Source organism: Cotesia glomerata, linkage group LG1, assembly GCF_020080835.1.
Source record: "Cotesia glomerata isolate CgM1 linkage group LG1, MPM_Cglom_v2.3, whole genome shotgun sequence".
Taxonomy (NCBI): domain Eukaryota; kingdom Metazoa; phylum Arthropoda; class Insecta; order Hymenoptera; family Braconidae; genus Cotesia; species Cotesia glomerata.
In genome coordinates, this window is record NC_058158.1 from 21,117,466 (window position 1) to 21,123,465 (window position 6,000).

The following is a 6,000-nucleotide window of genomic DNA, read 5'->3' on the forward strand; positions in this document are numbered from 1 at the left end:
CTTATTCCTTCTAGCCTTTAAATATATATATATATATTATAATTATAGTTAGAAAAAAAAATAGGTTCTTATTACTAATAAATGAAGAATTAAATTGATTTTCATTTTTTTTTTATTGTAATATTCATTGAGATTCTATCTTACATGAATTTTATTTAAACAGTAATACATATTATTATTATTATTATTATAATTATAGTTAGAAAAATAGGTTCTTATTACTAATAAATGAAGAAACAAATTGAATTTCATTTTTTAATTGTAATATTTATTGAGATTCTATCTTAGATGAATCTTATTTAAACAAAAATACATATTATTATTATTATTATCATTATTATTGAATTTTGGGTTTTTTCCCAAACATTACAAATTTATTGTTTACTTTATTATCATCTAATATTGTGATGTTCTTCCTCTTCTTGAGCTTTAGTTCCACAAGGTACTCTTCTAAGACATTGGCTACCTCCTGCGAGAGAGCTGCTTCTTCCTTTATGATGTTTTTATCTTCTTTTTCTTCTGCATCCAAAGTAATTAGAGGGATATCTTGATCCATTGTTATTACCGGAATCTCCACCTCAGGCAAATGGATTGGGAGTATTTTATCCTCTTTACATTCTCTCAAAATAGCTGTCATGATAGAATTTTGAGACGGGGTGAAGTTCTCTAAATTTATCAGAGACAGCAAATCCTCCTCTTCCTTGTCGTAGGTTGATTGAAAGCACTCTTCCTTATGAGCACTTGCACTTTCTGAAATGAAATTCAACAAGTTAAAGAATGTAATCACCAGTCGATAATATAATAATAACACTGATGTGTAAATAATTTACCTCTTTGATGGATGGGTTGAGGCGACGAATCCTCCTCACCGAAGAAGTCTGCTTTAGAATCTCCTTCGTACTCCTGTCCTTTTTCCTCCTGTTGGTCAATCTCCCATTCTGAAATCAAATCCAATAAGTTAAAAAATGTAATCACCAGTCGATAATATAATAATAACACTGATGTGTAAATAATTTACCTCTTTGATGAAAGAAAAAATTCTTCACGATATTAAAAAAGTTCTGTTCTACTCCTTACTCAATGAAATCATGGAGGCCACCTTGCCCTGTGAAAATAATTAAAAAAATATAATTAATTTTTATTATAATAGATAATTATCATTATTAAAAGTTTCTTATTATTTACCTTGATGAGGGTATTGAGCGATAATATCGCTGTCATCGATGTTTAGTTCTCTTGAAAAATTTTTCCGTATATCGTGAATAAAATTCTTTACTGCATGAGCCACCCGTTTCTCAAATGGCTCAAAAAGCTCCGGTTTGTTTTTCTCCAATTCCCGGGCGGCTTCCTCCAAACCACACTCACTGGATACACACCAATTACTTTCAATTTTTGTAAGCACTTTGTCTCTGACCTACACTTTACAACTAGAAAATTACAACTGAGGACCTTTTCCGCTTCTCGGATAATCACAAAATTTTTACTGCCTCCTTACCACTATTTTTTGTCTTCAAACTTAAATTTTCATCAAATTCTGAAAACTTGTTTCTCTAACAAGGGTGTGAAGGACGGCCTAACAACTTCTCGTGCATACAGATCCTAATCAACATCTGTTACGACCACCCGCTAAGGTTTTATTGTATTTCACTTACTACACTACCACAGTAATAAAGTGTTGCAGGGTAAAAAGGAAAATAATCGTAGTTTTTCAAATAACAAGGTATTTGCTATAATAAAACCGCATATAATGGTCGTACGGTGACGAAGGATGGATTAAATTTACGCGACATAGCCAATACTTTAGTAGTAGAACTAAACGCCATTATACTACCAAGATACACTAAATCAGTGGTGGTGGACAACTTTTCAGTAATCGAGAGGATTATAACACATGCTAAGCTTCTCAGTGATGGTGGATGATACTTGATTTCCAAACTATTTTTTTCTTTGGTAAAATTTTCTGGTACACATACTCTTGGTATTTCAATCCTATGTTCAAAGTAACTCATATCATCTTCGGATTCAGCTAAAAACTTCCATTTAGAAACATGAACTTTTTTAACACCATTTATACACTGAAGACAACTACTTTTTGGATAAGTTGCGCGATTGTTGATGGCACATATTTTACGAATAGTACTTTTATACATTATTTTTAGAAGATTATTTTTACTTATTCTATGTTTTTTTCGGATAATTAACATTTCTTTCGCACTCACACATTTACTACATTAGGCCCGAACCATTTTTTTTGTTATATTACAACTACCCACGCACGGTTTAAATATTGAGAATGTTTACCCCCATGACATTAAAACACACTCTCCCCCCCTCTCCTTTATATATATCCCCACCCTATCCTCTATCTCTACCGGAAAATTCAATTTGTACAATGATTGGTACAGAATATCCCCTTCCCCCCTCCTCCTCCCTTATGATCAAAAGGATAGACTATGAATAGAGAATATTTACCGCTACTTTAAGCTGTGTGAAGTACCTTTTCAAATCTATTTAGTTTATCTTGTGACCTTCTAAACCATCCTGTAACAGGGTAATTTACCCTGCGTCGATAATTTAATCGGAGATCGATAACTATTCGACGCAGCACTGGCGCGTCTCGGTCTTCGGGACCTAATTAACAATAAGTAGGGGTATTTTGGCGTTTACATGTTAAGTAGCTCACGTGCAGCGGGCAGAAATAGTTGAGTGATCATACTAGTGACACGGGGGAGTCCAAAGAAGGAAGTCAATCCAACTACAAGGAGTTTCAACAGCTAATACAACAAGGTACATAGACTTTCCCCATAGATGAGCCGCGGGGTCTTATACTCGGCTCATCTAACTACTTCTCATTTTTAAGTACTTATTTCTATTAATTAATTATTCTCAATATTGATTAATAATAATTATTCAATAATTATTTAATTGCAATCGATTTTGATTCGTTAGTTGCCGTTGACCGTCCCTCAAGGGGGTTTATACCCGAGGACTACTCAAGGACCTTGCGGTGTTAATTGTCGTGAGAATTTATTTTATTAATTTACTCGATTAATTATAAATAATTCTGAACATCTGGAAAATCGGTTGAGTTGCAACTATTTTACTTAATAAAATAAAACCGAGTAATAAATTCTTCGAGAAAGTTCCTTTGTGTTCTCACGGATCAGGCAAGCGTCGGTCGAATTTTACAACGCAGTTAACGTGTACCCAAGGTCAAAGTCTACTACGCACTAACGAACATCGGCGTCCATTTTGAGCGCGCAAATTCCTGGCAATTAATTTTCTCGACGAATTATTAAGAACAATTGAATTATTATTAATTAATGTTATTTATTACAAGAAAATATTATTTATTGTCCAGTACATTATTTATTGAGAATTAATTTATTGAGATTTTGCTACAATTAAGATTGATATACCCGTGGATAATTTTTCGTTAATTTATTTTATAGTGAGATAAATTATTTATTTAATCGGAAAATTCCACGTGGTTATTTTGTATATTGAACTTAAGTTCTGATAGTTTAATTTAATAATTTTAATATCATCATCTTAGAAAAATTCTTTAGAATTTAATTAACAACGTGGATCATCAAGTCCGGGTAATTTTTAGTTAAAATTAATTGATGAATTTTTATCAGAATATTTTTATATTAATAATAAAATTACGAGTTGAAATGGGAATAAATTTATAAGTCGAATGTTCCTGAAAATTTATTTAATGTTGAGTATTAAAATCGTGATTGATTTGGAATAAATTTAGGCGTTGGTTTTTGTTCGGATTTTTTGGGAATTAAATTTATTAGTCATGAAAATATTTTATGATTTAATTGCTAGCTAATGACTGAATTAATTAAGTGAAAATTTAATGTAATAATTTTCTGATATTAAATTTTTGTAATAACTTTTATAAGTCAAAAAAATAAAAGTAAAGTAAAATCAGTGTGTGTGTAAAGACGCGTGGGTTATGAGTGTGTGAGTGTTAACAACGTCCCCTCGTGCATTGCGTTCTCTGTGCGGGGTGTTTAATTGGCTAGTTACTTAAGGGATATGAGTGTGTGAGTATTAACAGCGTTCCCTCGTGCATTGCGTTCTCTGTGCGAGGTGTTTCGTTGGCTAGGTACTTAAGGGGTATGTGTGTGGGCTGCAGGCAGTCTCAGTTTACGTTGCGTTCACTAGGCTGAGGCTTCTGTTAGTGGTGTGATAAAGACGATCCTCGTGCATTACGTTCTCTGTGCGGGGTCATAATACGTTAAGTTAGTGAGTCAAGTGAGGTATTGTTAAGGTTTGGGTTAGCCGCTCGTCAGGCCAGACGAACTCTGTCACACAGTGCATTCCTTGTGCAGAGTAACTCTACTGTAAATAGATAGTAAGAACTAAATTATAGTTTTAAGTTGATTTAGTGTATGTGCGAGTGCACAACTTGTTAATTAATTTTGTTAATAAAATTTTGGATCCATTGTTAAATAAAAATTTATTTATTTCAGATCACCTTCCTCCACTTTCTCTCCCTATCAGATAAGCTCAGCTCTGGTTCCGGTTCCAGGAACCGTGATTAAAAATCCTGGTGGCGCCCTTTTATTTATTAATTCAGATTTATTTTGTTTAGTTTATTGTTTTAATTAATTTAATTTAAGGGGCCGATTGAGCGGAATAAACACCCGTTACAATCCATAAAAAATGGAAACATCTCAGTTTATCTATTTATCTAAAGTGATTCCATTAAATAATTCGCACACAAAACAAGTGCGGTGTGGTTTAAAGTACATTGAAAATAAGTTTCTACCTGTTATACAAATAATAGCTACGCATCCTAGAAAAATAATACAATTGAACTTAAACGAATGGAAAAAACTGTGCTCTTCAACAGAATCATTCACATACATACATACAGACACGGTGACATCATCGCGGAAATAGTCAGGAACGCTTCCTAAGACCTCAAAACGTCAAAATCTGATGAAAACTCGATTTTCGACAAACGGGGTGAAAACAATAACTTCCCGATTTTTGAAAATTTTCAATTTTCTTAGCGGGAAGTTAAAAAAACGAAATATCAATTTTCATTTTTGTTTAACCACCCTAGACCTCCGTCACAGACCTATCCCTACACACCAGCTGTAAAAAAATCTATTTCGAATCTACTGAAAATATTAGAGAACTCATCTCCCTTTTCAAACTGTAACTTAGAAAATCATGTGATAACATATGGTTAAAACCTGTTACAATACCCTTAGTTTATAATTATATAAAATCACGGGAGGCTAAACAAAAAAATTTCAACCACCTCCGTCACAGACCTATCCCGACACATCAGCTGTAAAAAATCTGTTTCACATCAATGTTTCTATGACCACCCGCATGCCACCCCGCTGCAAGGACTCAAATTTCTAAAAATAACTCCCAAATTGCTTACCACATGCCACGACGTCATACCCATATTTGGAAAAAAGGACCGAGGGAATTCCCTTGATCCACTGGAGAGGATGGGGAAACCCCTGTCTAAATGGAGGGGGAAGGTAAATCACTGGCGCAAGGGTCAAGGAGTGGGGGCTAGACATGTCTCACAGGATGTGCCCCATACTACTCACACACACACATACATACATACAGACATAGTGACACCCTCGCGGGGATAGTCAGGGAAGCTTCCTGTGACCTTCGAACGTTGAGATCTGATGGAAACTCGATTTTTGTGAAACGGGGTAAAACCAATAACTTCCCGATTTTTGAAAATCTGAGATTTTCTTAGCGGGAAGTTAAAAAATAGTCAATTTTTTTTGGCCCAGTCGAATGTATAATATAGCATCATATGTTCTCAAAAACACAACAAAATGAGTTTATCAATTACCCGGTATTTAAGAAAGAAAACACAAAAGTTTGAAAAATCAAAAATGCACGCCTTATAACGCTCATTCATTTAAAAAAAAAAAAAAATTAGGAAAACTGTTGACCCTGAAGGCCATCCCTGCAACTTCCCGCTCATTTCGTAGCTGAGTG